Source organism: Mustela erminea, chromosome 7, assembly GCF_009829155.1.
Source record: "Mustela erminea isolate mMusErm1 chromosome 7, mMusErm1.Pri, whole genome shotgun sequence".
NCBI lineage: Eukaryota > Metazoa > Chordata > Mammalia > Carnivora > Mustelidae > Mustela > Mustela erminea.
In genome coordinates this window covers 95,248,696-95,261,159 of record NC_045620.1, presented here as the reverse complement: position 1 = coordinate 95,261,159, position 12,464 = coordinate 95,248,696, and positions in this window count along the sequence as shown.

The window sequence follows — 12,464 nt, the reverse complement described above, 5'->3', positions numbered from 1 at the left end:
AAGAATACTCATTTTTATTTGAGCTTACCAAGTCCCAAGCAAAATAGAGGAGGATAAAGAAATGTGGAAAAGCATACCACTATGGAATGTCACTATAATAAAAAAGGAGAACCCAGAAGCTTGGGGTCAGTAATCATTATGTCATTTTGAACCAAATGAGGATAACCAAATCAAGCTATTTCAATAACTTGACATGAGTTCCCTGGAGTGGTTAGGCACAGGCAGTATTTCCTAGAAAAGTCTAAAAATGTGAAGTTGTTTTTAATTCTGGAGCAAAAGGTAAGGGTTATATATGTGTGCAGCCTCTACTCACAGAATTTAGAAAGGAAATTTTTGAGATTTTTCTCTGGGGGAAACATCTGGGGGAAGGCAGCAGGGAAGGTAGAAAGAATCTTATAAAAACTGTAGTTGAGGTTGCTTTAATGAGGCAAGATGATTGGGGTATGGATTGCTTCTTGAAAAATTTATATTATGCTAGAAATCAACCTAAGCAAGAAGAGTCCCATCACATGACCCACAAAGCAGTGTATCTCTATGGAAGACAAAATCCCATCCTCCATGAAAACCCATTCTTAGGATACTCACTCTTAACATATCGTTCAAGGAGAAAGGATTATTACCTTAACCATTCCTTTGATTTTAGGTAACCTTGCCAGTCACAACGTATGTCTTTTTTTGGGGTAAATATGTAGTGAACTCTTGCATCAGAATGTATTCTGGCCATGATGATACATTTGTGCAACTACATAAAAATCCTTGTTTCATAGGTTGCTATGAAGGAAGCAAGAAAGTCATAGGTGCCCTAAGTAATCTGTGTGAAATTATGTGGGGATGACACATGACACAGGACAGTGGACAACTAAACCTAGTAAGTTAGTGCTTTCCAGAAGACCCTTTGACATTGGAGGTCTTTGAAAGTTTAAGTTCGATCAGTTTATGGTGAGAATGTTTTATGGGTACTTGCATTAGAGTATGGTCTGCATGCACATTAAGTAAATTATCCCCCAGAGTATTTTGCAACCATATTTTACTTATCAATTTTTCTTATTAGGCTCAATCGGGGAACAAATGTCTATGTTTTTCTTCTTCCTCCTCCTAAGGAAGGAGGAGGAATACACTCCTCATGTGTAATTTAAACCCTACTTCAGTTTCCAATATCATTCCTAAATTTTGAGGTTAGGAGGAATGGTGAGTAAGAATTATAAGAGATGGAAAATGTCTCCTTCTGAACAAAATACCAAATCACTGTAGCTGCTGGTGTACTATTAATTGTGCGGCTTGCCCCCACAACTTAGAGTATTTCCTTTTCTTGAAACATGACTTTTTTTCAGTTTTATTAGAATAGGGCAAAATGAGCTTCTGGTATTTTCTGCTCCTCTCTGAGAATTACCTCTTGCCAAAAACTTACTGATAATCTCACCACAAACTGCCTACTTTTTTTCATGGTTTTATAAAGTAAAATAATATGCAGATAAGAAGCCCCAAATGTTTCTTAGAGTGTATTATGCTAAACGAAATAAGTCAGTTAGAGAAAGACAAATACCATATGATTGCACTCATATGTGGAATTTAAGAAATGAAACAGGTGAACATAGGCAGAAAAAAGAGAGAGAGGGAAACCATAAAACAGACTCTTAACCTTGGGGAAGAAACTAAGGGCTGCTGAGGATGGGGGAAGGGTATGGGTTAAATGGGTGCTGGGTATTAAGAAGGACACTTGTGATGAGCACTGGGTGTTGCATGTAAGTGCTGAATCACTAAATTCTACTCCTGAAACTAATATTATACTACATGTTAACTGGCTGAAACTTAAATAAATTAAATTTAAATTTGAGTAATTTAAATTTAAACTTGAAACAAAATAAAAACAAAACCAAAAACAAGTCAAACCAAACTGATACCCCACCACTACTGCATCCCAATCTGTCTCCGGTTTTACCAGTCTAAATTTAGACCTCAGTTCTTGTCCTTGCTGTGTCTTTTTTTTTTTTTTTTTAAGATTTTATTTATTTATTTGACAGATAGAGATCACAAGTAGGCAGAGACTCAGGAAGAGAGAGAGAAGGAAGCAGGCTCTCTGCTCGATCCCGGGACCCTGGGATCATGACCTGAGCCGAAGGCAGAGGCTTTAACCCCCTGAGCCACCCAGGTGCCCCATCCTTGCTGTGTCTTAAGACAATTTCTCTTAAACTTTTTGTCTCATTTTATTTTCTTTGGTAGAGTATTGCAAATGCTTACTTATAGTTCTTACATATTTCATTTTAGTGTTATTCACAATTATTATATTTCTAACATGCTAGTATGAAAGGATTTTTTAATGTTTGTTTTCTGGGAAAAAATGAGAAATATTCTAGCATTCACTGGAAGAAACAAAATAACCTTCCGAGGTCAAATAGTTATTAGTTTTATATTATGTTACATTAGTTTATGCAGATTCTTATTTTCCAAATAATTTGTTTCAGGGATTTACTAAATTCATTAAAATTCGTGTTACTTTTTGTTTGTGTCTCTGAATGTGTGCACGTGCTTGTCTTTCAGTTGTTTAAATGAAATCTTATACTAGCTTAATTAAAAGAATTAGATTTCAAAATTGTTCAGGTCATGGAACAGTGCAAAGTGAAAAATAAAAACATATTTTTGTTAGATGATGTAGTTCATTCTTAAAATTATCTAGACATACCATTTTTAATTTAAATTTTCTGACTCTTGGTTTCTTTGTGTTTCTGATATGGTATATTTTTCTTGAAAAGAAAATCTTTTCAGTTTCTTCTTTAAAACAGACATTGTCATTTTACATGTGTTTTGTAAAGATTCCCCTTTTCCCTCAACCCTGGAATTTCTTGATGAAAGATGGCTTACAACAGAAGTTGTTACTGATATTTTCTGTTGATAGTTTTATTAATTCTTAGTTGATGGAATGAGTGCCAACTACTATGACTTGAAATTTAAAATTAGTGTGAGTTGAAGCAATATTCAGAGACCAACTTTTGCCTTTTTGCCACCATTGCTGCTCTTCTCTGTACATGCTCTATATTGGGAAGGGACTGTAAGCTTCTCTGTCTTGATAATTAAACAGAAAGAAGTAAATAAACAAACAAAGAAGGGAGCCAATGCAGACTTCCAAAAAATTTTTTTTCATTGCCAAGTATGACTGTACCACATGTGTGGCTGTCTTTCTCCAGCTGCAGATACATCTGCTAGTGCTTTTTTTTGGCATTGTGCTAGATATCCCAATAGGTTTTTCCAAAAGAGCAATCTGTCAGTGCAAATGTTTGCAAGTGCCACGTTCTAGAAGATGTTTTACCACCCCCCCCCCACCAAGGATAACAAAACACTTATACAAATAAACATTTTTATTGAAATGAAAATCTTATTGTCAAATATTTCAAACCATAAAGAGAAGATTAAAGAATAACATAAACATTCATCTACACTCATGGTTCTACTAGTACTAGTTATTATGTTAAATTGATTTCAGGTCTTCTAAGAATTAATACATGACAAATATGGTTGAGGTCCCTCTGTTCTCCTACCTCATCTCATTTCCTTCTTCCTTACTTCAGTGGTAACTTCTACCAGGAATTCAGAATTTATGGGTTTTGTGCACACTTTGCTAAATACTTTCTTACTCATAAATATTGTCTGTTATTTCACATCAAAACAAGATGCTGCAACATGCACATTAAATAGCTAAAATCCAAAACACTAACAACGCCAAATGTTGGTGAACATGTGGAGTAACAAGTACTGTAATTCATTGCTGGTGGAAATGTAAAATGGAGCAGACAGTGTGGAAAACAACTTGGCAGTTTCTTACAAAGTTAAACATAGTCTTACCATGTGATCCAGCAAATGTGATCCTAGCTATTTACCCAAGTGATCTGAAAATTTATGTCCACACACAAACATGCACATGTGGGTGTATTATAGCTTTATTCACCCAAACTGGAAGCAGCCAAAAATGTCTCTATTGGTAAACAATCTGTGGTACATCCATACAATGAATATTATTCAACAATGAAAAGAAATGAACCATCAAAATACAAAAAGACACAGAGGGACCTTAAATGTTTACTGCTGAGTAAAGAAGCCAGTCTGAAAAGGGTGCATACTGTTTGATTCCAATTATATGGCGTTTTGAAAAAGGCAAAACTTTTGATGAATGTTTGCAGAAGGTTTGTATGGAGATGGGCTGGAATGAATAGGTGGTGCACAGGGGACTTGCAGGGCGATGGAACTATTTTGCATAATACCATGGTGAAGATAAGACATTAATTTGCATAGAACTTTACAGACACAAAAATAAAGATGTATGCAAACTAAAAAAAATCATTTAAGAAGTCTGAAGATCCCTGAAAAGAATGCAAGCCTCTGATAATAGACTAAAAATGCATTACAGATGCATGTTGCAACCTCACCAAAAAGGGTGGGCAAAGGCCAATCTAAGTAATTTTGAAAATGAGCAGAGTCTGTAATAGCAAAGGCAAATGTGTACAAGAACTGCACTCTAGCTAATAAAGTTGTTTCTCAAAGTGATATAGGTTAAGAAGTCTGATGCTTGTGTTGAACAAAGGGTGACAGATGGTGAGGTCCAGGTGTGTTGTAAATGGGAGAGTAAGTCCCTTTGTGGGGTCTATGAGGATCATTTTAATATATCCACAGAAATTACATTAGGAAAGGCATGTGAAATTAAAGAATCTATTATATTTACAGATCCAGATGAGAGAGGTACACCATGCCACTCAGGCAGCCATATAGGAGGAGCACCCAGAGAGTAAGTGGAAACAAGCAGGTGGGAAGTTAAGAGAGAGTGAGGACCATTGGAGTCCTCTTTTTTTTTTTTTTTGAGGCGGTCAGTATGGAATAGACAAGCCAAAGGCACGAGGGGATTTCATTCGTGTGTTTGAATATCACAAAGTCACAACCAGGGGGCAGCAAGAGAACTTGTGACAGGGAACCACTTTTTCACACTGGCATAGGTGGTCACCTGAGTGGGGTAATCAGCCTGTTTCTAAGGATGTTAAGGTATCAGGAAAATACAAAGTTTAAAAAAAAAAATTACAATACACGGTGGGTGGAGGAGCCAGTTTCGTCACTTTTGAAGTGGGAGGTTACAGATAAGCAGGGGAGGATGCCTGTATGACCCATGTGGTAATGCATTAACATTGGAGGCATCAGTATGAATTCAAGTTTAGCTTAATTAGGATACATATGGTTAAATGGAGAATTAGTTAGAGATACGTGTGTATTTAAGGGTTGTGTGTGTGTATACATATACATGCATACAGGTTATCCTACACACATACATTTCATTGCTCTTCAGCCAAAGGGCCTAGAAACAATGACACCTCAGTGGCCAAAAGCATGTCTGGTACCCTGATCTTGGTTTCTAATATTATTTACCTACAGAAGTAACAGCTGCTGATTCCAGGGCTTGGACAGTAAGTATACAAGATGAAACTCACATACTGAAACCATCTTTATTTTTTAAAGAAAAATATTTTTTCTTAAATAAATAGTTAAACTTATTGTTACATGTCAGTTTTGTTCTCAGGAGTTTCATGTATCTTATTTTTGGTCAGTATTTTATTTTTTCTTGAATAACTTTTACTCCGTTTCTGTGGGTGGTCAGATCTCCTGTCATTCTCTGTGTCTATAGCTGAAAACTTTTTATTGTGCTCACTCTTGAAAAATATTATGTCGTATATAAAATTATATGTTAGAGTTACTTTTTTTCCCCAGCAATGTGAAGATATTACCACTTTCTTTTGGCATCTGTTTTTGCAAATGAAGCCCCATTGTCAGTCGTTCTTTCCTATATTGTTAAAATGTCTTTTTGCTATTAATTTTTACAACTTATTTTATACTTAATGTACAGCATTTTTACTGTTTTTTTCACCCATTCCCTCACCCACCTCCCCTCTGGTAACTGCCTGTTTGTTCTCTATACTTAAGAGTCTGTTACTTGTTTTTGTCTCTTTTTAATTTGTTCTTTTGTTTCCTAAATGCCACATATGAGTAAAATCATATGATATTTGTCTTACTCTAACTTACTCCGCTTAGTATTATACTCTCTAGATTCATCCACATTGTTGTAAATGCCAAAACTTCATTCTTTTTATGTCTAAAAATGTATATTTATACACACAATAACTGACATGGTTTTGGAATAGAGGTGAGGTTGGGTGGTCTGGAGCCAAATGACTAAGAATTCTTGAGACATCTTTGGTGTAAAATGGTGGTTTATTAAACACAAGGACAGGACCCATGGGCAGAAAGAGCTGCTGCACCAGGATTGTGAGGGGTTGCTGATTATATACTTTGGGGTTAGGGGAGGGTAAGGAAAATAGGGAGGTTTTGAGAAGGATCTTTCATATGCTAAAGAAGACTCACAGAATACCAGAGACCTTGCCACTGTCAAGTTGAGGTTGGTTTGCCCCTCTAGTAAGACGTTAACAGTAAGATGGGAGTTTCCAGGAGGAATGTTACACTCAGCCTACTTCAAGTATCTGTCATGAGCTGCAGGTTATAAGGACATTTAATTGTATTTACAGTTTCTTCTGGAAGCTATTGCTAAGGCTTTTGTACACTGAGGGAGATTCATGTTTTATAGGATTGTGATCTTTATAAGTTAACTATTTGTTTTTCCTTTAGAGCAGCCAGGAGTGCCTTAGAAATGCCACATATATCCCATGGGGAGTGTGTGGTGGGTGTCAACTTCTGCTTTGTCCTCAGCTTGCCTTATGTTCCCTCATCACAACCACCTCTTCTTTACCCATTTATTGATAGATGCTTGGGCTGCTTCCATAATTTGGCTATTGTAAATAATGCTACAGTAAACACAAGGTGAATATATCCTTCAAATTAGTGTTTTCATGTTCTTTAGGTAAATATTCAGTAGTGGAATTACTGAGTTATATGGTGGTTTTATTTTTAATTTCTTGAGGAACCTCCATACTGTTTTGCACAATGGCTGTACCAGTTCATACTCTTAACAACAATGCACAAGGGTTTCTTTTTCTCCACATCCTAACCAACATTTGTTGTCCCTTGTGTTTTATATCTTAGCCATTTTGATAAGTGTAAGGTGATATCTCATTGTATTTTAATTTTCATGTTCCTGATGATGAGTGATACTGAGCATCTTATCATGTATTTGTTGCCTTCTCTATGTCTTCTATGGAGAAATGTCTATCCATGTCTTCTGCACATTTTAAATTGGATTATTTTGGGGAGTTGGTGTTGGGTTGTGTAAGTTTTTTATGTATTTTGAATACTAACCCTTTATTGGATATGTTATTTTCAGGTATCTTTTCCCATTCAGTAGGTTGTCTTTTAGTTTTGTTTATTTCCTTTCCTGTACAGAACTTTTTATTTTGATGAGGTCCCAATAGTTTATTTTTGCATTTGTTTCCCTTGCCTCAGAGTCATATCTAGAAAAATGTTGCTATGGCTGACCTCAGAGAAAGTACTGCCTGGGTTCTCTTCTAGGTTTTTTATGGCTTCAGGTTGCACATTTAGGTCCTTAATTCATTTTAAGCTTATTTTTGTGTATGGTGTAAAAAAGTGATCCAGTTTCAGTCTTTTGGATGTAGTTGTCCAGTTTTCCAAACATGACTGTAGAAATGACTGTCTTTTTCTCATTGCATATTCTTGCCTCCTTTGTCAAAGATTAATTGATTGGATAATCATGAGGTGATTTCTGGACTTTCTATTTCGTTCCCTTGATCTATGTGTCCGTTTTTGTGTCAATACCACACTATTTTGATTACTATATTTTAAAGATTTTATTTGTTTGAGAAAGAGAGAGACTGAAAATCTTTGGGTGGCTCAATTAGTCAAGCATCTGCCTTCAGCTCATGTCATGATGCCAGGGATTAAGCCCCATCAGACTCCCTGCTCAGTGGGAAGTCTGCTTTTCTTTCTCTGTCTGCCCCTCCCCTCCACTAGTACTCTCTCTCTCTCAAATAAATAAATAAAATATTAAAAACACACACATACAGTAAAATGTTACCTTGCATTCATTAAGATGGCTAGTATTTTAAAAATAACAAATATTCGTGAGGATGTGGAGAAATTGTAACTCTTGTGCTTTGTTGGGAATGTATAACAATATGGTAGTTCCTCATAAAATTAAAAATAGAATGATCAAAGATCCAGTTATTCTACTTCTGGTATATATGCAAAAGAAGTAAAATCAGAATCTTAAAAAATATTTGCACACCCACATTTACAGCAGCATTATTCACAATAGCCAAAGTTTGGAAGCAACTTAAGTATCCATTGATAGATGAATCGGCAAATAAAATGTGTATATACTTAGAATGCAACATTATTCAGACTTAAGAATGAAATTCTGACTCATGTTACACCATGGATGGACCTTGAGGATACTATGTTAAGTGAAATAGCTCACTCATAAAAAGACCAATACTATATGAGTTTGCTTACTTGAGGTATGTAGAGTAGCCGAATTCATAAAAACGGAAAGTAGAGTGATGATTGCCAGGGACTTGGGGAAGGGGAAATACAGAGTTGTTTTTTAATGGTGTGAAACTGTGATTTATAATAATAATAATATATTTGTTCTTCTTCTCATTCCTAGCACACAGCTCCTAAAATCCTTGTCATTTCCTAAGGTATAAAAGCAACGGACCATTTTTTTAATGATAATATCTTGTCTTTTGTCCTCCTAAAAGGGTTGCAAAGTGAGGAAGATGAAAGGAATGTCTCTTGTTACTTGTAATAACCGCTTTTCACCACTTCTGAATTTTTGTTAGTAAGGTGACTGTTGGAAAGCCCTCAGGGTGAAGGTCTAGTTCCCAGGGGAATTAACCATGTGATTAGAACTTTTATTCCCACACTTGGTGACCAGGCAAAGAAAAGGATCTGGAGTTGGAGTTCAATTAACAAATGACTTAATCAGTCATGCCCTGTATGAAGACTCCATAAGAATTTCTAAAGGAAGGGATTTCGAGTGCTTTTAGGTTGGTGAACATGCGGTGCTGGGAGAGTGGTATGCCCAGAAATGGCATGAAGGCTCTGCATTCCTTCCCTATGTATCTCTTCCATCTGGTTTTTACTGAGTTGTAGCCTTTACAATAAACTGGTAATCTAAGAGTAAACTGTTTTCTGAGTTTTGTGAGCTGCTTTGCTAAATTAGTGAAACTGAGAGAAAAGGGTTGTGGGGATCTTTGATTTATATCAGTTAGTCAGAAGTATAGGTGACCACCTGGACTTAATGACTGACATCAGAAGTGGCGGGTTTGGGGAGGAGGGCAGTCTTCAGAGATTGAGCCCTTAACCTGTGGAATCTGACACTAATTCCATGTAGTGTCAGAATTGAATTGAATTGTAGGACACCCATTTGGTGTCTGCAGAGAATTGGAGAATTGCTTAGTGTGTGAAAAACCCACATATCTAGTGAAGTCAGGTGTTCTGAGAATGTTGAGAGGCTTTTCTTTTACAAATGGGTCCAGAGTTTCAATTTTGCAAAATGAAATGTTTTGGAGATTGGTTGTACAATAATGTGAATCTACTTAACACAGAACTGTACACTTAAAAAAAAGGCTTATATGGTAATTTTTATGTAGTATGTATTTTACCACAATTAAAAAAAAATGCTATGACACTGAGCAAAACGATAAAGCAATAACAATGTAAATATTGACACATTTTTCTTTTTAACCTTGAAATCAAAAAGCCTAAAACTAAACTGGTACAAATTGTCATATTGTCAGTTGTATTATATAATAGGGGATTTTTCCTTAAAAATCTTTAAGAGACATAAAATTTTCACTTAAATATCCATTTTTATAAAAAATTCAGTCAGTGGAAGTTAATGCATTAATGCTATTTTATTCTAAAAGTTAGTTTTCTTTAAATACCTAACTTCTATAATACAATTTTCTTGAAATGAAAATCTTTTATATTAATGAAAATATGATTTACTGAAATTTTATTTTTCATGTTTTAAGTGAAACGAGTATTTGAAACATCTCATTTAAATTAAATTACTGATTTCTGTTGCTTTCGGTAGTAAGCATCACTAAGCTCACCATTTTGTCTAAAACAATGAGAATACTAATGGACTTATATTCCCAACACTCTAGTATAACATATTCCCATAATACTAGCTGGAATTTAAAGCTAAGATGATACAAAAAAAAAAAAAAAAAAACGGAGGGAGTACTATTAATCATTCTGATTTTCATACTTGGATATTTTTGCCTTTTGGAAATTATGATATCCTTATTGTTAAATTACTTATGAAAATTCTAGTTTCATAAAACAGATAGTTATATTTTATATACATAGTAAATGCAGCATCATAAGCCCCCACAAATCTTCTTAATAGAAAACTTAAAAAGTCTTATTCTTATTGATGTGTATATGCACTATGCCATAAAAGAAAAAAAAAATGCATTGTTGAGTTTTTGTAGTCTATATGAGCTCCTTAGATTTGGGCTATGATTTATAACTCACTGCATATGATATATGCTGAAATCAGTTTTCAAAACTCTTTCTGCAGAGGGAGAAGGGAAAGGAATGTGTCTTGAGATGCAAAAGAACTTTTCCTTAGTTGTTGTGCATTATTAAATTATTAAAACAAAATTTCCTTTTTATTTTAACTTACCCATACACTGTGACATTGGTATAAAGTCAACCCTGCCACTGTTGGATGTACTATGGAAAGGGTTGCCTAATACAGTAGGATATATCTCATTTGCAATCTTGGTTGAGGAAGTTAAGGCCTTTTTTTCCAGAAAAAGATTTTCCATAATCTTCAATCTTCTCATTGTTTTAATTTCTTCTATTTCTTTTTCTGGGACAAACATAGTACATTTGTTCTCTCCATCACCTAGATGGTTTTCCTAAAGCTTCTGTTCTGCATTTTTTTGCTTCAAACATAACGTGTATTTTATTATCACATGGATGATTTTCTTATCATACTCTTTATTTCATTACTCTTGCATTTATTTTCTCTCTACAGTATCATATTTATCACTGTACATGAGACAATTTCACACCCTCTTCTAAAGCAACAACAAAATGCTCTTCATGACTGAAGAAAGGAATATACCTACTTGTTGATAATATCAACTATATTACAGAGAAATACATAAAGTTTGACTGTCATATGTCATACAGTACAACTTTATATGTACAGATTGGTAGGTAGGGGTAGAAAATCTTTTATAATTGTTGAAATAAACTTCAAAGTAAATAGTGTGTGACTGGTACAACATATTCAAAAGTCATAATGAACTATACTAAAGGTATTTTTTCACACTCAAGTTTTTTTTAAATTATACATAAAATAATAAGCTATACTACTGTTTGTTGCACTTTTTAAAAAATTTATTTATTTATTTTAATAAACATATAATTTATTTTTATCCCCAGGGGTACAGGTCTGTGAATCGCCAGGTTTACACATTTCACAGCACTCATCATAGCACATACCCTTCCCAACGTCCATATCCCCACCACCCTCTGCCATCCCCCCTCCCCCCAGCAACCCTCAGTCTGGTTTTTGAGATTGAGTCTTTTATGGTTTGTCTCCCTCCCAATCCCATCTTCTTTCATTTTTTTCTTTTCCTACCGCCCAACCCCTGCACATTGCATCTCCACTTCCTCATATCAGGGAGATCATGTGATAGTGTCGCCCTGACTGACTTATTTAGCTAAGCATAATACCCTCTAGTTCCAAGCTGTTGCAAATAGCAAGATTTCATTTCATTTGATGGCTGCATAGTATTCCATTGTATATATATACCACTTCTTCTTTATCCATTCATCTGTTGATGAACATCTAGGTTCTTTCCATAGTTTGGCTTTTGTGAACATTGCTGCTATAAACATTCGGGTGCGCATGCCCCTTCGGAGCACCACATTTGTATCTTTAGGATATATACCCAGTAGTGCAATCGCTGGGTCATAGGATAGCTCTATTTTCAGTTTTTTGAGGAACCTCCACACTGTTTTCCAGAGTGGTTGCACCAGCTTGCATACCCACCAACAGTGTAGGAGGGTTCCCGTCTCTCTGCATCCTCACCAGCATCTGTCATTTCTTGACTTGTTAATTTTAGCCATTCTGACTGGTGTGAGGTGGTATCTCAATGTGGTTTTGATTTGTATTTCCCTGATGCCAAGTGATGTGGAGCACTTTTTCATGTGTCTGTTGGCCATCTGGATGTCTTCTTTGCAGAAATGTCTGTTCATGTCCTCTGCCCATTTCTTGATTGGATTATTTGTTCTTTGGGTGTTGAGTTTGCTAAGTTCTTTATAGATTTTGGACACTAGTTCTTTATCTGATATGTCATTTGCAAATATCTTCTCCCATTCTGTCAGTTGTATTTTGGTTTGGTTAACTGTTTCCTTTGCTGTGCAAAAGCTGTTGATCTTGATGAAATCCCAATAGTTCATTTTTGCCCTTACTTCTGTTGTCTTTGGCAATGTTC